Below are 23,075 nucleotides of genomic sequence, written 5' to 3' on the forward strand. Positions count from 1 at the left end.
GGGATGCGTGCACCTGTTCAACGGGCCCATTAGGCTACGAATTGCTCTTTCCTCCCGAGCAGAGGCAGAAAGGAGAACTAGCCTTGGCACTCAGCACACGCTGCAGCAGAAGAGAACATTGCGCAGAAGGTCACGGAAGATGCAACCTCAAACCGCGGAACCCATGTGGCTGAGGTTGAGAGAAGGCGGGGCACTGCCTGGAACGAGGCTACGGTTCCAGAGAGGGGAGGAACCAGCCCGAGGTGAAACTGCCAATCACTTGTTAAGGGGGATTTATGACCTCACGGAGCGGGGGTGGGGTGTGGTGTGGCCCCAAGCCTCCTCCATCTTGCTACATCAGGAAGCAGCTAAGAACAGAGAAGGGTGGAAGTCTAGGAAGAGAACAAAATGGCAAGTTCAGAGAGGTCTGCACCCCCAACACCCCTTATCTATCCCCCAAGCCCCCATTTCCCCTCTGCTATGCTAAAGACCAGTTGAAAGAAGCCAGCAGGCAGCCTCCAATGAGACTAGCTGAAGAAGTTCAGAGAGATTTAAAAAAAAAAATAAAAGTAGGGGAAAATAAGCTCAGGTTCTTTGCAGGGACTCAATCTTCTTTCCCATCTCTCTTCCCGTGAACCCAAAGAACATTTGGATTCTTGGAGGAAAGGGCTAGGCAAATGGCACCTTCCCCTCAGGCCTCCTCCACCTCGATGCCCATGTTAGAAATCGAGAGGACACCCAGGCTGGACCATTCAGCCTTTTGTTCTAAGTGTCAGAGTCATGGCCCAGCACAGAAGCTGCTCCTGGGCCCGGGTGACTTCCTTTGTCATCTGCTGCCTCGCGCACAGGTGCGTGCATTTTTAGCTGCTCGGTGCCCAGGCATGAAAATCGCTCTCCCTGTGCCCATGCATTATCAGTATTTTTAACATGTGGCTTTCCAAGCAGGTAATGCATTTGCAGAGACAGTGATCTTTCATCGGGAGATTACAATGATTTGTGTTCCCTGTCTAAACTCCGGCATAAATTTCTGAGGCAGCGAGGCATTGACTTGTGTCAAGAGCTGCTTTTGGAGACGTGGCAGGTGATGTCTGCAAAGCTCAGGCTCCTAGCCATTTGTCCTGGTTAGGAAAAGGCTTTGAAAGTCTTCCTTGTGCCTCACCTCGTTTTCTTCCTTTGAAATTGCTCTTCCAGTGGGTCGCCTTTGTGGTTGGGTTCAGCTCTCAAGCTGTTTCCTGGGCTGGTCCTAAAGCAAAATACTTAAGCAAATCAACCACCAGCTCCACTGAAATTCACAGTGTGGCCAAATCACCGAAGCCCCTGGCCCGTTTCCTCATCAGCAAATTAGGAATTGCAATCTTTTCTTCTGCAGGCAAATGGGAGGATTAAACAAGGAAACGTAAATGAGAATCCCCACACACCTAGAAAACTGTAGGCGAAACCCATGCAATTGTCCCCAATTACATGCCTACCCCAGGCCTTGGTTGGACAGTCCCTTCATTACACCCCACTGTTTCCACATCGCTCTGAAATTCCCCAAAGTGTTTGTAAACGAGATGAGTAAGTCCGTCTGCCATGTGTAATAGTCTGCTAGGGCAGATGTAATAAAGCAGCATCTGCCGAGAGGCCTAAACAACAGAGACTTATTTCCTTGTTGTTCTGGAAGCTGGGGACTAGAGATCAAAGTGTAGGCAGGGTTGGTTTCTTCTGGGACTTCTCTCATCGCCTTGCAGATGGCCACCTTGTCCCTGTGACTTCACGTGACACTCAGCTCTATTAGCCATCTGTGTCCTCTTCATATTAGATTCAGGCTCACAGGGCAACCTCAGTTCTTGACTTTGTCAAGCCTTTAGGGACTGCATCACCAGGTACAGTTGCATACTAAGGCGCATATGAATTTGGAGAGGGTAGGCAGGGAGGCAAATTCATCTCTACCCTCATGCAATAATTGATGCATAACTTCAAGGGCATCTCAAAGTCGGAGTAACGGTGAGGGGCTCCCCATCACCAAAATCAGTGTCGTCTGGGTCATGAGGGTGCTTTGTTGTGAGTCCTGTCTTGGTCATCGCCTGCCTCTCCCCAACAGACTAATGGAAAAACTGAGGGGTACGAATACAGAAAAGTCTTGAGGTCTCACAGCAGAGAGTGGGTTGGAGAGCGTGGTCTAGAACCCTATGATACGGCTCCCGCCTGCCCCAGGGAAGCTCAGTACAATAGACATGGAGTGGACAGACACACTGCACAACTGCCCAAGGCTGATGGGGTTGCAGAGCTGTACTATCACAAGTCATGATTTAAACACTCAAACAATAAGAAGAAAGAAAAGACCACTCAAAACCAGCTAGGACTGGCACAGCCACTCTAGATGGCCACAGAACGCCCTTTGCTTCATTCTAATGGCATCTCTGTATCTACAGTTTTGCAAAATGCCCAGCTCTCATCATGCATCTGGTATAAGGCCACACTCAAGAGTCCACGTAAGACTAGGAAAATTGAGTAAACCCTGTTCTGGGAAAATTCCAACCCATTCCTGGTATTCCTTTCATAGAATTTCCTCCTCCTTTTCTCTGCCTAGCTCAGGAATCAACCCTTCCCCACCTCCAGTCAGCTCAGCTAACCAAAACCCTGCATCTCTCTCTTAAGGAGCCCACACTCCTTGATAAAACTTCCATCCAATTCCACACTTTGTCTCATCTCTGAATTCTTGCTCTGACTGTGACAGGAACTTAGAAGCACAGGAAGAGGCCCGGACTGGTCTGTCTCTGAGACACCCCAGCCCTCACCTTCCAGCAACACTATTGACGTACAAAGATGTTTAGCAGCTCTAGAAGCAGCACACTCATTGGCAGACTGGTCCCCACATCAGATATGTAGAGAAAGCATGATCTATGTGGCTTGCCTCCTATCCAGCCATCTCTCTCTCTTTGCCTCCTTATGTCTGATGCAGCAAATACCCACCAAGTGGCCTCTGGAAGATGATGCTGATGACTTAGGAAGTTGCTCCATGCTAAGCTTAACCATTTCCCCGGGGCTTAGATCTGTTTAATAGAAGACCCTTTGAACCCACCCTGTCAGTTGCAGACCTTGCAAAGAAGCAGTAGATAAAAGAGAACATCTGTGCTGTCTGCACATACTCAGGAAGAAGATAATGTAACTGGTGACCTCAAATGGACCAAGAGGGCAACCGTGACAATTCAGAGCTAACAGAGACTTGCATCAAAGCTCCAGGAGAAAATAGTACCAGTAGGGTTCTCCCCCCACCCGACTCGAGGGACCACAATCCCTTTGGGTGTTTCCAAGCAGAACATGCACAGCAATATCTATATATAGAGAGAGAGCTAGATTGACATGATTGATGGATAGAGAGATAGGTGATATAGATGATAGATAATGTGGTAGGTGGATGATAGATACATGATAGATAGATAGATAGATAGATAGATAGATAGATAGATAGATAGATGAGATAGAAAGACATGTTAGATGGTAGATACATATGAAAGATGGATGAGAGATAGATGTGATAAATGGAGGATGGATGGATAGATAGATAGATAGATAGACAGATAAGATAGAAAGACATGATAGATGGTAGATACATATGAAAGATGAATGAGAGATAGATGTGATAAATGGAGGATGGATAGATAGATAGATAGATAGATAGATAGATAGATAGATAGAGTGAACTCCACTCTGACACAATTTGTACCCATATTCCCCAATGCTTTTTAGTCAACAGACTGAGTAAATGTTCTAGAGCCAGAATCTGCTTAATGTTTTTCTCTGAGTCATGTGGGAAACAGCATAATGGAGTAGAAGAGCAAGTTCTGGGTCCGGTTCTGCACTTACTTGACCCTGGCACTGGCCAAGCCTCTTTATTTCCTAAAGATAGGGTCTCACTATGTGACCCAGACTTTCCTTAAACTCATAGTTCCCCCATTTTAGCCCCCAGAAAAGGGGTACCACAGGTTTGTACCACTACACCCACTGGCCAAGCCCCTTAAAGTCCTATTTTCAGCTTGCTCAGGGGCTGAGAAACGGTCTGATGGGATTTTTGAAAAGTATGAGCTTAAGGCCAGATAGACCTCGTCTAAATCACTTGCAAAGTATGTGACCCTGACTTCATCTATCATCCTCTCTAAGGGGCTCTCACCAAGGCTATAAACAAAGATGATGATGCCTACTGACCTCTTAGGGTGCTGTACAGGCAATGAGTTCACATAAGCACAGGCTTCCACAGCCTTGCCGGGCATTTGGTTTATCCTCTCGCATGGTGGAGCCAGGAGGCATAGTTGGTTACAACAAATGTCTTAGTAACCATGTACCGATGTGCTCTGTACCACCATCCGTACCAGCCACCCTCACTATGCCAAAGTCCCATTCTCCCTCATTTTTGCTCCCCCTTCCTCCTCTGGGACCAGGCAGAGTCTGCAAAGACAGATTCTCAGAGGTCACCAATCACCTGTCAGCTGGAGCTCTTGGGCAGCCAGAAGCTGGTTTTTCTAACTGTGGCCAGGCAGTTGGTGCTCCGTCCAGGGCCAGCTATGGCCAGCAACAGCAGCATCCTTCCAAAGTACTCTCTCAACTTAGCTTCCTTGGCCTCCAAGTCATGGGAGGAGACCCAACATCTCTAAATGTGACTTCGTCTTCCTCATGCTCTCTGGGGGTACGTCCGCCGTTGGGGAGGCTGGATGAGAGCCTGAGGTGGGGAAAGAGATCGGACGGAGGGAGTAGAGAAGGTCAGCTGATTGGAAAAGAGTAAGGCCTGCGTAGCAATCAGCCCCAAAGCACTAGCAGAGGAGGAAGATGCCGCCTACCTGGGAATTAGAGCATAGGAAGAAGCAAGGATTCTGAAGCGTCCATGATTGAATAAATGACCACCCGGACCCCAAGCTGCTTCAAAGATTTGTCACAGCTGAACTGACTGACTCCTTCTTTTGTTTTATTAAATTTCTCTCTGCCTCTGTTGGCATGTCAAAATCAGCTGAACAGCCATTCATCACGATTCTCTAGTAGCCTATCAGTACCTCCAAGGCAGACACTGCTTAATGCTTGATTCCCAGTGCTTTGAGACTTACAGAGAAATTGCTCAGTAATAGTTTGCTAATTCCATTGAAGTCAGTATGCCTACTAGTGCTCTGCCCCTGTTTTCAGATTCCTAGGTTCCATGGGACATTGAGATCAGGTCCAAGTCATCTTTGAAGCGCCTTTCTTTTACTGTGAGGGTTAGCCACACCTCCCAGAGGGAAAACTCAGAGGGCAGATGCATCAGGTTAGGTTTGTTGTGTGCTGGTCCAGGATTTGATCTAGAGCATAGTTCACTTCAAAGGTCTCCCCAGAAGTTTAAACACAGTAATGCTGCTACCAATGCTAGGGCCAGGAAAGACTCAATTTGTATGTAGGCAATAGTTTAAGAACACCCCCAATTAACACTACGAAGCTTGTAAAAGTAAGAAATAGACTGAGAGACTCTCCAGGTCTCCATGTAAGCTTTTTCCCATTTCATTACCACCTACCCTCTGGTCTTAAAAGAAAAAGAAAAAGAAAAAAAGCATAGGCGACTGGTCCTCTCGATCTTTCTATTTAAACACAAAGTTCAAGAAAATCGCTAAATAGAGGGTGACCATCATTCACGAGCCTTCATATGACTTGGAATAATACAACTGAACAAAGCCACAACCTGTCTCATGTCACAGGCCCACGTGTGACAGTGAAAGCGTGGCCCTCCATCTCCACACCACCATTCTGCAGTAAACTGGACTGAAGAGACTCTCAGGACGAAAAGAAGTCACTGCTTTAAGACAGCTCAGAATTCAGCACCCAACCCACGAATTCCTGCTCCGCCACACCCTTGAAGAAGGAAGCTTTGATCAGTATCTAAGAAGGGGAGGGGTGAGGAGGAAGGAAGGAAAGGAACACTCAGTAAACAGTATTATTAACCCATAGGCTGGCGATAAATCAGGGCGGGAAGGTGACCTCAGCGGGCTGGAGTAATCCTGCATGTCGAGATGAATTTATGAGGCCAATTTTATTGGCCTGCGTGACCCAGGCTCCCTGGAGATGTCTCAGTAACAAATGCAATCCACTTCATTTATGAGCTGTGTGCAGGACCAGCCATGGGGTTAGACACATCACCAACCACCCTCTCTGTAAAGGCACCCTGAGTGTGGCCCTGGGAAGCGGTGTTTCCAACCTGTGCTGTTACTCCCGAGAATCAGGCAGACCTGCCGGGACTTCTTCTCTCCAGGCGTCCTGGGTTCTCTGCCCACTGAGCCCAGGTAACAAGGCCCTTGCCCTCTCTAGGCCTGCTTCCTCCCTGTAGAAAGAGATGTTTGGGTTTCTCAGTGGGGTACTAGAGTGTTTGGAGGAAAACAAATCCTACTCACTACAGGACTGGTCAGTGGCACTGATCCCAGCTACTGGTTGCCATTATTTCTCCCCGCTTACCAAATTGACCAAATCTGTCCCATCTGTGTGTAAATGCTCTCACAAGGCAGCTACTGGTCGATGATGTTGAAAGTCCCCCCCTGAGCACAGACGTCCCAGGTGGGTGTATAATGAGCTCTTCGCTGTCTGTGCACACACTAAGAGCAGAGAAGCAGACATTCTCACTAGTGGAAGCCGGAGGCACCTGGGATTCAGCCAGTAGCATCCCCACCCAGAGGACGCAGCAAGAATCACCAATGTCCTCAACAAGGAGCCTGGCTCATACCTGGCCTTCACCTGCTCTCTGCTGGTTCCCAAAGCCGGGCAGAAGACATTTAAGTCTATTTGACTGTCCCTGTCATCATAAGGTTTACGGATGGTTAATTTATTCTTTATAGCACAGCCATTGATGGCTGTTAAATCACAAATGAGAGCCAATAAAGGGTGAATTGCAGCTGAAATTACACTGTTTATATGACAGCAGAGTGCCGGCTAAAAGATTCATATGCTGCTGATGAAGTATGTTATAAATTTTAATTACCATAGTTTGTACAAATGACATGTTTGAAATGCTATTGAGTAATGTGACCCTGATAATGAAACTATAAAATAAATCATTAACTTTCTGAATGAGCTTTTTTATTTCGCTGCTGCATAGAGTAAACTTTTCCGTTTATTCCAGATCAGATCTTTCTATGTCTCCACCTTCTGCCTGGGGGCCTCGCAGGCTCCTATCCACTCACACTGGGACAGGGGAGCTTTGGGAGGTTGGGGAGCTTCCTGGAAGGATTGAGGCCCAACACACGGCACAGAGCAAGGTGGGGAAGAGTTGGGAGTGAGCCTGAAATAACTCAGCTAAGCTTCCCACCTACCGGAAGACTTTTGAGTGTGCAGACCCTCCTAAGACCATACCTTTTAGCTACTGGGTGCTGACACTCGACCAGCCAGCAGCGGTACCTCTGGCAAAGGCATAGGATGCTCAAACTCTTGGTGAATGCTAGACGATACAGGAGGTTCCTAAGGAAACTGGTCAGCTTTCCTGATCCACAACCCAATTATGAGTCCAGAGAAAAAAAAGATGAGCAGCCATTGAGTGGCTTTTCTGTTGTCAAAGCATCTTATTTCAAAACCCTGGTCCATGCATTTATTAATTTGCGCCTAGCAGCATGGCACACTGTTCCTATGAGGTTTCGGTGGGGGTTTTGCTTTTGATCGTTGGGGTGGGGAGTTCTTTTGTTTTGAGATAGAGTCTCGCAATATGGCTCAGGCTGGCCTCCAATTTATGATCCTCCTGTCTCAACCTCCCAAGTACTAGAATCACTAGCACGTGCCGCCATGCCTGACCAGACAACTGTGATTAAATACATTTTGTGGATAGAGCCTGGAACTCCAGGAAAAACCTAGAAAATGGAGCTTCCAATGGCCACTTAGGGAAATCCTCTTCTCCCAGAGCTGCTGGCCAAAGATCTCAAGGGACAATGTGTCTTTCAGCCCTGAAGGACTGGAATCACATTGGTAAGTGGTTAAACCAAGACAAGGTTGAGCACATCAAGAGAACTGGGATACATTGTAGATTGAAAACCCTCTGTGTGAAAGAAAGGGACATAGGGATGGAACACACGAGAAGAGGCTTAGCTCCTTGTCTTGGTCAGAGTTCTACTATTGTGAAAAGACACCATGACCACGGCAACTCTTATGCAGGAAAGCATTTCATTGGGGGCTGGCTTTACAGTTCAGGGGCTTAGTCCATCATTGTCATCATGGCAGGAAGTATGGTGGCAGGCAGGCATGGTGCTGAAAAAGAGCTGAGAGCTCTACATCCAGATTCAAAAGCAGCAGGAAGAGCGAGCGACACTGGGCTTGGCTTGAGCTTATGATACATCTCTTCCAACAAGGCCACACCTCCTAATCCCTCTCAAGTAGCACCATTCCCCGATGACCAAGCATTGCAATCTATGAGCCTATGGAAGCCATTCTTGTTCCAACCACCACACTCCTAGACATGCATACATTTCAGAAGAAAATATGAAGTTTGGAAATGTCCCCAGAGGTCTTTCACACATCCAGCCCAGCCATCTCATGATGCGCCTGGATGGGGGGGGTGGGTGTCAGTAGGGCATGGCAGAGGGAATTGTCACCCACATCACCAGGCTAAGCAAGGGGGGGTGAGACTTTTCCATTTCCATGAGCACAATACCCAAGAAAAGCTCTGGACAGTCTGCACCATGTGCCTGATGACGAAAAGGCAGTGGGTGTCCTCTGATCCCACTTTTGAGAAAGGTCACCAGGTCTCCCCTGTACAGACAGACTGCCCGGTCTGCCAGGACTCAAGGAAAAGAGGGCTACCCCCTTCCCTCTTCATCGAGAACAAACTGCCCTCTGGAGTGTGCTGCATGGAAGTCCAACTCAAAAGGCACACTGTGGGTGGGTGGGTGAGTGGCAGCATCCAGAGGCTTCCTCCAGGGACTGTACGGAGGACACCTGCACAGGACAATGTGATGCTGATAACAAACACTGTGGTTTAACCACAGAAGGGAAGGGACAGTGAACGCACCTTTCCTCCTATGTGTGAGCAAATGGGATTTGTCATTGATCACAGAGCACTCAGGTGGCTGGAGCAGGAGAGGCCTCCGAGTACATTTATAAACAAGCTGAGAAAGCTGTGTTGCAACTGGGTATTTGATTTTGCTATGGAATTGTTACCCCATTTTAAAAGCCTGATAGTGGTCTTTTAATTACTTCTTATTTCTTCAAGTCTCTATTAAAACAGATGGAAATATATGGAACCCATGGTTTACTCCCAAACAACACAAGGTAGGAACAGAGTGAAGGATATTAGATAAAACAACCTGGGATGTGATATTTCTAAAACTAGTAATGGGTATATGAGGAGATGGGCCAATATACTCTTCTTCTGTAGATGCTTCAGATTTCCCTTAAAAACTAAATCATCCTGGTCCCCAAGGTCTATTTTCCAATACATCCGATGCAATGTCCAGCTGTAATAAAAAGAGCTGCCCTCTATGATCTGGAACATACTTCTAGTGATAGGGGAGGAGGAATGGACTTTTCCCCACTCCGTGGTGTAGGAGAAAGAAATGGCATGACCTCAGGATGCAGCCAACTCCTCATGGAACTGGAGATAACAGCTCCTGGGCCTAGGAAACTGGTCAGCTTTGGACTCACTAGCACAGACCCCTAGCACATGCAGAAGCAAAAGGAGACAACCAGCAGGATTCAGCCATATTGCATCTGCTTGAGTAGGTCCCCACATTTATTAGAGCTCTGCCTTCCTCGTTTGGAGACCCAAGAAGATAGCCTCAACCTGCCTACCTGTAAGGATGTACCTGTCAAGTGAAGAGGGCCTTGTAGGGAAAGTGGAAAGGGGGTGTAAGAGCACAGATGTTGAGCTCCGCAGAAGACAGCATCTTGAAATATTAATAAGAAATTCCCAAAATAATTCTTATATTTTAAACTGTGCATCACTCTGAGTCACATGGTGAACACTCACGCTATTCAGTGCCATCCAGCTTGAGGCATGAAAGGTCACTATGTACAGTGTATCCACATTATATAAGCTACCCACCATATGGCAGTGAGAGAGAGAAAAAAACATATCCTTATCACTTTTATGACAGCACTGTTATAACCATTCTATCTTATTATTAGTTATCATTCTTAAGTTTCTTCCCACCTGATTTATATCATAGGCACACTGTTCAAGAGAAAGCACATTAAATATGTAGGGTTGGGAATTATCTGCAGGTTCAGGCATCTGCTGGAGAGGGGGTGGTCTTAGATCCAACCCCTCCCCAATAATGAAGGATGACCCTGTTCAAATCCCAGCCCTGCTTCATATCAGCTTTGTGGTTCAGGCAAGCTTTTCCATCTCTTCTGCCTCAGGGTCCTCTTCCACAGTAGACTGTTTCAAAGATTCATTGAGTTAATAGATGTAGGCAACTAAAAACAATACCAAGCTTTGTTTAAGTTATTCGTGTTACTGCTCTATAACAGTGTGCTGACAAAAGATGCCAACATTGTTAGAAAAGCCTTAGTATGTCATACTAGAAGGAACTTGAGAAGTGACTTATTCCCAGACCCACCTTTCAGAAGCACAAAAAGGTAACACAGCACCTGAAACCATGTGACAATTTAGTGACAGATCTGAGAATACATGTCCACTGTCTATCCCGCCACATCCATCTACTAAACAGGTGTTTCTACATAAAGATGACCAGTCTATGTTGCATGCCTAATTCAGAGCCTCATGCTAGATCAGGAGTCTGAAATCTTACTGGGTCTGCAGGGAAGGAGGTCCAAGTGAGCTGAGGAGAATTGCCTGTTCTGTGATCATCCCTGGTCCCTTGACAATGGAGGACAGACAGCTGAGGTTGCCCCATGTGACCTTTTCCTTCCTTGGTTTGTTCCCAGAGTGGGCAGTCCTTCCAATACCGCCCCTCAGAATTATCAGCCACCACAAAAACATTTCCAAGGCAATGGTGCAAGCTGCCCTACTTACCATTAAGAGAAAGGACCACATTATTGCTGTTATAAACCATTGATTAAGGTTTATAATAGCAATAATCCCCTCGAAATTCATTGTTACTGCAGTTAATGACCAGTTTATTAGAGCGTTAACCATCCTTGGCAATGGGCTGAGTCGTTTAATGTGGGTAACGACCAATTTCTCAAGGATTATTGCTTAAATAACAATTCTTTGTGAGATGTGTGAGCCACCACAAGGTGCGGCTCCGGCTGGAAGCTTCTCCTCTGAAATAATTGTTAATTATTTCCTCAGAACGGCACCACACAGCATCATATCTCACGAGTCCAAAGAATGAATTTCTTGTGGTGTGTAGCAGTGAGTCAAAAAGTTGGACCCAACCTGAGTCATAGGTGGGAACTATGCCCTTCCAAGAGAGAGTCAAAAATGGAGATACCACCCAGATATCCTTAGGCCTCCCAAAGAAAAGCAATGTTGGGATGCTGTATCCAGTTTAGACTGCTCCTTTCTTTCCCCAGGGCATCATTGCGAGGATCTTCTTCCTACTCATGTCCCCAACTCACCCTCTTGTCATGTGGGAGAAAACAGTGACAATCGGGAGACTTGGGAAAAGGCTGAAGAACAGGAAGCATGACAAAGCCAACATCTTACAAGTTTGGAACTCTGAAGCAAGTGTGCCCCTGCTCTACCTGGCCACCTAGGCCCCGGGAGACTGGGAATGATGAGGTTGTGAGCCCGGGATGGTATCCGACAGCTCCCATGATGCTAATGGATGTCCTTGGCAGCCACCAGGCTTCGGAGTTTCCATTTGTCCTTGTTCCAGGCAGACCAACCTAACTGGGGACCGCTTTACTTGTGTGATTGCTTGGCTTAGGCCCTGAGAAGTCACAGCACTATTAAATGTAATGGCAGAGCTGAGGACCTTACAGTCACTACGTACCCTCCTTGCTCTCCGGGCAAAAGCTAAAGACCATCATGCAGCCATTTAAAGAGGAGTTAGAATTAGATCTTTGCTTTTGTTTTCTCTTATCAGCCGCCAGACCTCCTTTTAAAACAGATCCAAGTGGGGAAGCTTCCCAATAAAGAGTAAACCTATCACAGTCTCATCAGGAAGTGAAAGCCGACACAAGGCACCCCTTTCCAAGCATTTAAAGATTCCCCCAAAGAAGCCAGGCACCCTCTTCTGCGCCCCAGTTTCCTGTCTAACTCAATACAAGCATTTCACCGCATTAAGCACTTTCTATCACTTTCCATTAGCATTAGTGTTTCAATAACTTTTATTTTTCTTACATGATCTGAAAGCTGCTGATATGATTATCCCCTAATTGTATTATATTAACCAAAATAAATACTAATAGGGTGTGAACCTAACATAATGAGATAGGAAATTGTTATCTCAGACTCAGTGGAGGCCGGAGAGAAATCTGGTGGTTCGCTCAACAAGCACGTCCTAATGCCCTGGTGCCCTTAGCACCGAGACAACAAATGTCCTGTAATTATCTTGTAATTTCTGAAGATTAATTTGGCCCTCAAATAGGAAGTAAACATTTTAGAGTCTGTGAATTCTTCCATTTCTCTAGTTCAACTTCATAGAAAGAATCCCTATCTCGAGATAACAGCAAGGGGAAAGATTCTTCCCCATGGCTCAGTGAACTAAAGTCCCAGGAATCCACCCAACCATATTGTTATGGTTTAGATACACGGACCCGCGTTCACCTTTGGGGCCTGGACTCTCTCACACATCTGATGAATCAGATGCCTAGAATCCATTTGATAGGGAGGCTGGGCTCCTTTTCCCAAGGTCCCTGTGACTCTCCTGCTTAGGCGCCAAGCCAAAACGTCAACATTTCTTTAAGTCATCAAACAAAATCCACGAAGGTGTGAATTAGACACTCTCATTAGGTCACAATAGCTCTGCACCTGACATGCATAGTCCCAATTGCTGGGCCACCTATAGGGTTATAGGATATTATGAAATTTCCATTTGTGATCATGCAGGATGCTATCAGTTCTGACTTACATTTGACTTCCTGTAGGTTCTCCCTGTCAAGTAAATAAGTTAATGTATTTTAGAGAGTGCCTGACACATAGGAAGAGCTCCACAAGTGTTAGCAGTTATCACTGTTGATGATTAAGCAATATGAATGCTAAACGTGATAAAAAAAAAAACCCTATCATTTTCTGAATTTATCATAAAGGAAATAAACAAGTCTAGCAAAAGAAGTGAAAGCAATATAATTTAATACATGCCGTAACTTTTTAAATTGTAAATATTTTTCTACACGTGATATGTCTATATGGATATATAAGTGATGTGTGTGTGTGTGTGTGTGTGTGTGTGTGTGTGTGTGTGTGTGTGTTTTACACAAGAGGTCTAATATAGTTGGTAAGTTACAACTGTCCTTGACTTTAACCATGACCAAGAATTGGTCTCCATTCCATGAAAATCATTTCTCCACCAAGCCTTCCAAAATCTACCACCATTTTCCTGATCCTCTTCATCCTTCTATTCTGAACTCAGTTCCTTCTAACAATAATCACAGGGCATTTTCAATAGGCCAGAAATCGCGCTAAGTGCTAGAGATGCAAAGAAGACCACAGGCTTTCTGCTTGAGGTGGCTGACAGTCCAAGGCAGGCAGGCAGGCAGGCAGGCACGTTGACCCTCGGTTGTGAATTAAGGATGTAACAGCAAGGGACCAGCCGTGGACACAAGAACAGTTGTTTCTGCCTAGTGAGGGGGTACTTCCGCACAGAGGAGACATTTGAACTGGATGTAGAGCACATTTTACCAACGTGTAGATTAAACACTAGTTTAAGGCTAGGAGGGAAGAGAAAGAGAGAAGAGAAAGAATGGTTCACCTTTGGTAGACTAACTAAAGAATTTGCTTTAAAAAAAAATCACAAAGGTCATATTAAAATGTTTTCATAGCTGTGAAAGGGTAAAGGTCAATCCTTTGGGCCTGGAAAATGTTACATTGCATTAGATCTTCAATGGTTGAGATGGGACGCTATAGGCAGAGCAACAGGAAGCAGAACCAGTGAGGAAGACGTGTAACAATGCAGGGGTGCTGGGACCTAGAAAAGCACGGAACTGCCATGAGGCCACCCTCCTCTTTGAAGATCCAAAAGGAGTAGTTCCAGTCCACTTCCTGGAGAGCAAGCAGTCCTGCTTCCTGTGGCCGCACCTTAGGCCTGGAGGCACTTGTGAAAATAAGGGAAACCAGAAACGGAGCTCGGACAACCACGTAGCTGACCGCCAGGAGACAACAGGGCCTTATTGCTGCAGCTCCTCCTCCTTCCTGCAAAATCCCAGGAAGCCCCTTCTTAGGGGCATCTCGGGCTCAGCTGTCATCACATGAACAGGACTCAGAGGGTGGGGGATGAGGATTCCTTGGCAGGAATCTCTAGCACTTTGCATCTCTAGCACTTAGCATTTCTGGTAATGTTTCACTTCATAACTTTTTGTAAAAAAAATTATTTCTGGGTTTTTATCGTCACTATAGCTACGTGGGGCCCCTAAGCCTTCTTGACTTGAAGTGTCAGTTGGTAACCAACGATGACACTGACCACTTTTCTCTTCCACACTCGAGACGATCAGCTGAAGTCAGGTTGCAATGGCCCCGCCCCCGCCAGGAGGGGCAGAGGTTTTCTGCGCTGGGGTCCTTCCTGTTTTGAGTCGGGCACAGAGGCATTCTCGGGTACTCAGAGTTCTTCTGGGTTCTAGCAGTCCTTTGGTTAATGTAGGTCGGAGGGGGTGAGAGGTCACAGCTAAATTCCCATCCAGCAGGTTTGACAGGTACATAGCATGTAGCAAGACTAAAAGCCCCAATTCCACTCCTTAATTAAAAACATTTTTCATTCCAAACCTATAAAAGGCAGATGTGCTGCATTCCCCCGACCACAGATCGCTGCTCTATATTGAGTTCTGCAGCTCCAATTCTTCTTTCCCAGGGCTTGGAAATATAAGGCCATCAAAGCACAGCGTAGCCGGGTTCCCTCCTCCACCTCCTCACCCCCTCCGCTTCCTCTTTTGCTGAGGAACACTCATTTCCATCCTTGCAGGGGGGTTACGTGTGTAAGCCTCTTGTGACACCCCATTGCTGAAATGGAGTGGGACAAGAGCCGTCTTCCCAGATAGACAGGAGGCAGTCCTGACAGTTCATTGTTCTCAAATGCCTTTTAACCTGGATTGTAGAAAACCAACACAAAGCACCTTAGGCAGCAGTAGTTCTGATTTAATCGGCCGCTCTGGCTGGGGATGACTCAGGTTCTCTCCAGCTCGGCACCCAGAAGACGCTTCTTGGAAGACTTACTGGCTTATGGTGAGTTCCTGCCTTTCCACGACCCCTGCGCTTATCAAATGTCTGCCATTATGGCACTCTGTTTGGTTCTGTGGTTCAGAAAGTTGCAAATTAAGCCCAAGTGGGTAGCACATGCCTGTAATCCTAGTATTCTGGAGACTAAGGAAGCAGGATCATGATTTTGGGATTAGCCTGGGTTGTAGAGGGAAACTTCATTTTTGATTTTTTTTTCCCCTGAAGAGCTGAATACGTAACTCATAAATAAGAGTATTTGTGGAAAGAAAAGTAAAGTAAATGAAAGGAGAAAAAAGGAAGGAAATAAGAAAGGAGTGGAAGCCGGAGAGAAAGAAGTTGCCAATTAAATTCAGAATTTGCTGTCCATGTTTATCAGTTGTTATACTTGCAGTCTTATGAGTCTCCCACTAACTGCCCATGCATGAAAGGATTGGTTCCCAGCCTGGAGAGCTATTGGAGGGCGTGGAATTCTTAATAGGTGGTCTGGTTAGAGGAAGCGAGATTGCTTGGGGCAATGGCGTCAAGAGGGGTGTGGTACCAGCCCCTTCTTTCTTTCCTTGATGGTTAGCGGGGAAACATGAAGTTTTGCCTGTGTGTGCCCCTGCCGTGTGCCCCTGCCGTGTGTTCCCGCCGTGATGAGCCACACCTCAACAGAACCAAAGCAATAGGACCAGCCGACCATGGACTGAAGTCTCTAAAACTGTGAGCCAAAAGCAATGTTTTTCTCATTTGAACTTGAGTACCCCAGGTGGCGCACCCAGAAAAAGCAGCTGTCAGACTCGCTGTGGACAAAGAAAGAGAAGATCCTCGTGGTTGCTCAGCTGTCTTCAGAAAGCTACTCAAGCCTCCTTGGCTTTGCATATTTCAGTGGTACCCTCTCTACTCAAGGACAGGAACACTGTCATCCTTCATCTCTGTTGCCAGTGGGCACAGCCAATGCCCTCAATTCGATTATATCTTCAAGGTTGTTAGTGCATGGGTGTGAGGGTTTCCATGGTGTAGTTTGGGTACTCAGCCTCTTTATAGACTGTCTCTTTCTGGGTTTCAACCAAAGGGTGTTATTAAATGTTTAAAAAGGAAAAAAAAAAGTCCTGCTTTTGTGAGTAATATCCAATATAATCAATAAACTTGAAAGAAAAGAGAGCCCAAAGCACCCAAAAGACACTTTCAAGATTTAATTGTTCCACCGAATTTTAAGCAAGTAGTAGAGAGAAAGTAAATTGCATGAAACCAAATATTTTGCTCCAGGCTTCTAATTCATCTCACTTGCCAGTTCCCAGGGGCTAGTGCCAGCGCGGTAGAGCTGGGGACTTTCCAGTGCAGACAAGGATTGTACTTCATATGCCCTAAAGAGCCTCCCAGTCTCTTTGAAATGGGGATAGTTCATCAAAGTCTTGCTTGTCATGAAATTACTGGGATTCAAGGATGCAGCTGGCTGAGCAGGTTGAAAGACATTTTGCTAAATCAAAAGCACGCTTCCTTGCTAAAATTTAGCAATAAAAAAAACCAGAGGAGGGGTGGTGCTAGAGAGGTGTGAGTAAGGTATTTGCTGTGCAAGCGTAAGGACCCAAGTTCGGATCTCCAGCACAGAGGGCAAAGCTCGGCATGATGGCATGTATCTGTAACCCCTGTGTTCAGGGAGTGGGAACTGGTTGACCCCAGGATCTCACTGGCCAGTTAGTTCAGTCAAGTTAGTAAACTGCAGGTAAGTGAGAGACTCTAACCCCCCAAAATAAGGTGGAGAGCAATAGAGGAAGACAGTCAAAGTTAACCTCTGCGCTCCAGATGTGCATGCATACACACACACACACGCATGCACTTGAACACACACATGCACACTCACATGCACATAACATGTACACCTACACACACACACACAATTTACACCCTACACATACACACAAATTAATTTTTTTTTAAAGAAATCATGGGAATGGTTCCAAGAAATAGGAAGGTTGTGGGAGATGAGAAAGTGGTACCCCAAAAGAAGAGTTGAATCCAGATGTCAGCAGGAACCAAACAGAGGTGGCCATTGCCCCTGGCCATCACAGTCTAGAAGCCTCAGGATGTTTCTTGTATGCTGAGGGGAGCTGTTAATGAAGCATATCTGCTTCCTCCCAGCTAGACTACCCAGGATAAGAGGAGCCCTCAGTTACCTGGGAAAGCCTGCCTGCCCTGAATACGCCCCAGACACACAGACTGAGCACAGGCCACAATCCCTCCAGCCCCATCACTATGTAGAAGCCTCTGTCTCTCCTGGCCATTGCATGTTGTCTTTGGAAACATGTTGTTGCCAAGAAGATTCAGAAAGGAAGAGGAGGGATAGGAGAGGGCAATGGGTGCCGGGTGCCCAAGAACAGCGGGGAGCTGAGGTCAGTAGACTTGGCACAGCCTCTGAGCCTGAGAAACGTTCCCTTTCAAGCCTCAGGGAAGCAACCTACTCTCTCGAGGTCTCTGCTTCTTTCCCTGCAAACGAAAAAGCAATGGTAGTTCCCGCAACACGGAGTTCCTGTGGTGACTGAGGAAAAGTCATGTGAAAATTACCATTGGGGACACCTGTGGCACTTAGCAGGTGCTCATCAAATTATGTATATTACTTTCATGACGACAATCGATAATTGTGGGCTAGAAGGCAGTGGCCTATAGAGGGAGCTTTCTGGACAAGGGATGGACGGTCTTGACTGTGTTAAAGAGGAGTACAAGTCTTGATGCCTGCCCGGAAAGGCTTCCAGGATTGGTGCGCATCCCCCCACACACCACCTCACTTACAGCTCTGTTCAATGGGGCTTTTTTGTGTCCAAACTGGGTCCTAGAGCCTTTCCAGAAGCTCAGTTCAAGAGAAGATTACATCCCCGGGGATGCCAGATTTTCTATGGAAGAAAAATGTTCTGTGATATAGAAGAAAAAAACCTAAAAACACATCAGAAAATGTTTGCACTAGGTGCCCAGAGAGCTGGCCATGGAAACAAAACTGTGTTTCTGACCAGTCCAACAAATACATTGCAGTTGCGTACAGTTAACATAGACTTCTGAAGTCATGTAGCAAATGGTCTTCAGTTCCAGCCCCAAGGTCCATACTGTAGGCCTTACACTGGCCACATACCCCAAACTGCCTGTGTGGTGATGGCGGGATTGTGGGATTGGCATGGAATTAGAAGAGGAGATATTTGTGGAGTGTGTGGTAAGTACTCAAGAGGTGGCGGTTTGGGGGTTGCTGTTATTGCCAGAGTTCACCTCCTCTGTGCCCCACAAAGACCCACGTAATGAAGATTGGCCCCAACTCTGAGATCTTTTAGGGGGTGCCGGAACCTTTCAGAGGTGGGGCCTTGTAAAAGGAAGGTCACTGTGGGTGCTCTTTAAAGGGTAATGTGACCCCCAACCTCTCCTTGACATTTATGGTTGCTTCATGGCTGCCATGAAGTAAACAGCTTCTTCTCCCAAGTGTTCTCACCATAATATGCTGCCTCCCCACTGGCCCAAATGATCAGAATCACAGAACCATGGACCAAAACCACCAGGTCCCAATAGAACATTCTTCCATATAAGCTCATCTCCTCAGGCGTTTTGTCACAGTGTTGAGACTTGGCTAACACTGTTCCTCCTCAACAGCCCTGAGGTTGAGCCAGCCCATGTAAATAATCAAACTTTCAACTCTGGTAAGAAGCAAAGCATCTAAGGAAGCCAACCACCAGGCTAGCTCGGGCTTCCTTCTTTCTTACCTTAGAATTTAGCCTGGCCAGTTCGATGCCACAGCAGAAAGTTACACTTCAAAGTATGGAACACCTCCATGTAGGGGGCTGAGGAAGCCCCAAGTGACCGTCCTGACGACACCCTGAATGAATGTGTGTTGTGGACATGAGTACCATTGCCTCACACCCATGAAAATGTCTTCCCCGGGTTAGGCCCAGAGGGACAGCAAAACCTTCCTGTGGTCTGAGTGCAAATGCTGAGGGTGAGTGCTGAAGATCTTTGTAGGAACTGTCAACCACAGCTTCCTCTTTCCAGGATGACTGCACCCCAAGACTACTTCCCTACAGAGACCTCCTGAGACGACAATCTAGACGGGCCTCCTTGTCCAGCTGTGCACAATAAACCTGCCTCCTCGGTTCAGCTGCATAAAATAAGCACGTCGAGTGTCCAGCTTGCTCTTGGTGGTGATGCACGGTCCTCTGAACAAACCAGGTCCCAGCTTTTCCGTCTGTGTGTCTGTCCTTTCTTTATTCTGCCTTCACCCAGTCAGGTTTCCAGGACCGAGCCATGCAGGCCACAGTGTTTCCAAACCAGAAATGAGTTGTTATGGTACAAAAGGTCAGGATGGGCTCCCAGAGAAGCTGCATTTAACTATAATTTGGTTGAGCACCCCTCTACACATGTGTATACACACACACACACACACACACACACACACACACACACACACACACACACTCCCTGATCAATGCTAGGAATAGGTCTCCCTTTCAGGTCTCATCTGCCCCTCCCCCCATGTCCTTTTCTTGCTCTCACTGTGTTGACACTGAGGGTCCCAGCAGGGAGAGTCCAGTGCCACTGAACAGGGGGCTGCGAGTCATGATATAGTAACAAGGTCCGGGCCACAGCTAGGCTCGGGCAGTGTCTAGTTGTCAGCATCCAGCCGGGATCCACAAGGGACAGCAGAAAACACAGGGACAGGAAAGAGATGCCTCTACTCTGAGGTGGCCAGGGTCATGTTACAGGAAAATGCATGCCAGGGGACCTGGAGGGTTTTGATACTAAAGTGAGACTTCTTCAAGCAAATTCCATGATCTGCTGGTCAAAGCAGACCAGGGATTGAGTTCCAGGGAGCCTCTCCACCACGGCTAGCTCTTTGTGATCCTAACTCTTTTTTTTTTGGTTTGAGACAGGGTTTCTCTGTGTAGCTTTGCACCTTTCCGGATCTCGTTCTGTAGACCAGGCTGGCCTCGAACTCACAAAGATCCACCTGCCCCTGCCTCCCAAGTGCTGGGATCAAAGCCGTGCGCCACCACTGCCCGGCGATCCTAACTCTTAACGGTGACTGTGAGTTTTGAACTGGCTTTTCAATTATCCAGCGCTCACTTGTAGGGGGACTGGGTTTCTTGCCCACCTGGGGAGGATGGCTGTGCTTGGCCAGCTTAATGAGGAGCATCAGCTGGAGCCTGTGGCAAATGCACCCCCCAGGACCACCCTTTGGGCTCCGGCTGCCCTCTGCTGTCCCGCCATTTGTTCTGAGCGGCTGCTTCCCCTGTGCCCACCTCGCCTCTAACCTGTCCCTCAAGTGCCACCAGTAATTTTCCAGATCACTGAGGAACTGATGGCTTGTTTGTGTCACGCTATGTGTCCTTTCCACTCCTATTTTATTCCGTATCTCCCCGGACAACTAAAAAGGAGACACAGCCTAGGGGAGCCTTTCCAAGATACGGCTGTCCCTCTGGGTTTCCTTGTGGAACAATCACTGAGTCCAGGAGAGCCCTGTGGAGGAGGGAGGTGCTGGGCGGGGGATGACTGGATGGGGTAGCAGGAGCCACCTGGGCCACTTCTCTGAGGATGAGAGTTGTTATCTCAGCTTCGTGAAGAAGGGTGTTTCCAGGCACCTGGCTCCCCTGCCCTTCACATCCAGAGCAGCCAGCCCGCTCACTGGGGAGCTGGCCCTCTTTTCCACCTCCATGTTATTCCAGCCATAAATCCAAGTGACAAGCTTGAACTTTTCCCAATTGACATGTTTACAAGGGAAGTCCACATTTGACAGGAAAATTAAGCCTATCAATCACCTAACGAGCTCGCTAATGAATGGTTCTCTGATCTCTGGTAGCAGGATTATTGATTAGAGGTGAGCAGGCCCCAGCCCCCTTCCCTGTCTCCACGCCCTTCCAAAATCCCCCACCCCAGCCAGATGTGGCTGCCCTCTGACCTCCCTCCGCCACCTTTGTCCCCCCTCCCAAAGCTCGAGGAGGGTTCTGGTTCAGGGTTTATCGAGAGGTCAGCCCCCCTCCTGGCTCTGCTCTCTGACAGAACAAAGGAAGCAGATGCAGACTGGGCCCCCAGCACCCACCGGCATATGGAAGCTATCTCCTCCATCCCAGTAATTACCCAGGAGCTTGCTTGTTCAATGGCTTCGGTTTTTATTGCACAGAAACCAAGCTATTCCCCAACATAAAACATTTTAACGGTGTCTCCCTCCGGGGTTTCTGGGAGAGGTCCTGTCAGGTATAAAATGTGCAGAACCCCCCTGACAGCCCACAGGGGCAAGGGCTCCCCCCAATTAAAGGAGGGGGGCGGCAGGAGCTGCCGAGATGCTGGAGGAAAAAAAGGAGTCAGGGTGTCATCTCTTTTGGAGGGTCCCAGAGTGTTCACGGAGAACTTTCAGAAGTGTTAAGACAGGCGAGCGGAAGAGCTAGAATTTTTTTTTTTAAAACATGCTAAGTCTCCCTGTGTTGCGTGTACACAGCCTAAGGTATGGGTCAGACACCAAAGATATCTAGAGTGACATTTTATGTAAGAATGGCTGACTAATAGATAATGAAAGACTCAGCAGTTATTATACGCCAACTTAATAGAAACGATGCTCAGTTCTTCTCTGGGAAGCTGGGTCTCACAGGTTCACTGTAGGAAGTAAGGCAACAGGGGACTTGGAGGGCTTCTCCTCTGAGGCCTGTTCTAGACCCCGGGAGTAGGCTGGCAGAGCCCTAAGGGACCCGAGAGGGTGTGTTTCTTTCTTCGTATCGCCATGGGACGTCACCACAAGCTGGGTGTTTTCTTCCGGGTCTAGGAGCTATAGGCTAAAATGCTGTCAGTACACCAGCTCTTCCAGGAGGCTCTTGGCCAGGCTTCTCTTGCCCATCACCAGGTGCCCTATGGGCTCTTTGGCTGGAAGCTTCATCACCTCTGACCCCACCTCCACATGGCCATCTCTTCTGTGTATCTTAGCCTCTTCCTAGGACTTAGATGTAGGGCCACAGTATCCACAATGACCTCGGCGATACTACTTACATATCCAAAGACCTTGCTTCCAAATAAGGTCATATTCTAAGAGTCTAGGCAGATACAACTCCCTTGAACTTAGTCCACAGAGAACACAGGGCCACCCCAAGCCTAAGCTTCTTGGTATTTGCTGTAGAAATGCTGCTGTAGAGGCCTTTCCAGTGGGAGAGAGTCCAAAGGCTGAGGAGTCAGGGGTGTGCCAGGGAAGACAGTAGAACTGTACTAAGGAAAATTGCAAATGCTTAAAAAAAATATGAAGATGGCAATTTGAGTGTTTAAAATGTGCTCTGGGTAATTCCAAACAAATTTGAAAGCCATTTTCCGACCATAAAATCTTCTGGTCTAAATCAGCAAGTCCCAGGCAGGCCAGGTGCTCAGGCTGCAGATCCTCCAAGGCTGCCAAGGGCAGGCTTGGGAGTCACATGATCATCTACACATGAGTGATGGGCGGGGGGGGGGGTCGTTCCTGCTCCGTTTTTCTGGGCTCCTACTCACCTCCCTGACCAAAGTGCTGTTACTTTGCATCCTCCACTAGGGCTCTTTCTATAAGACAGCTAGGTCACTGGAAACACAAAAATAATCAGCCATGGTATCCAAAAGCTTCTTTCTGCTTTTCATCCCCTTCTAGCCAAGAGAGAAAGGAATAAGAGAGAATCTAGTTCTAAATATCCCAAGTCTGGAGCCATGGAGACTTTTTCATCTGTCAGCATGAAACACCCAGAACACAAACACTGCAAAACTCACGGGCCACATGCTTCTAATCCTCACTTCAGACAGGCCTACCTTGTTGTGCTGGGGGGCCTGAGAAAAGGCTCGGAGCTGGGCAGACCCTCCTCAGAGCCCGAGGACACACAGTGTTCTATCTGAGTGA

General features: G+C 47.3%; 1 long non-coding RNA gene across 1 annotated transcript; it reads right to left on the reverse strand.

Moving 5' to 3' along the window:
• Window positions 1–296: 296 nt before the first annotated feature.
• LOC119089213 lies at window positions 297–19,189 on the reverse strand. Its single transcript, XR_005093082.1, has 4 exons — window positions 18,946–19,189; window positions 17,996–18,096; window positions 1,139–1,222; window positions 297–371 (listed from the first exon to the last, which is right to left on the reverse strand). It is a non-coding gene; the product is annotated as an uncharacterized LOC119089213 (long non-coding RNA).
• Between the last annotated feature and the right edge of the window lie 3,886 nt (window positions 19,190–23,075).

The sequence above is a fragment of the Peromyscus leucopus genome, chromosome 17, assembly GCF_004664715.2.
Source record: "Peromyscus leucopus breed LL Stock chromosome 17, UCI_PerLeu_2.1, whole genome shotgun sequence".
NCBI lineage: Eukaryota > Metazoa > Chordata > Mammalia > Rodentia > Cricetidae > Peromyscus > Peromyscus leucopus.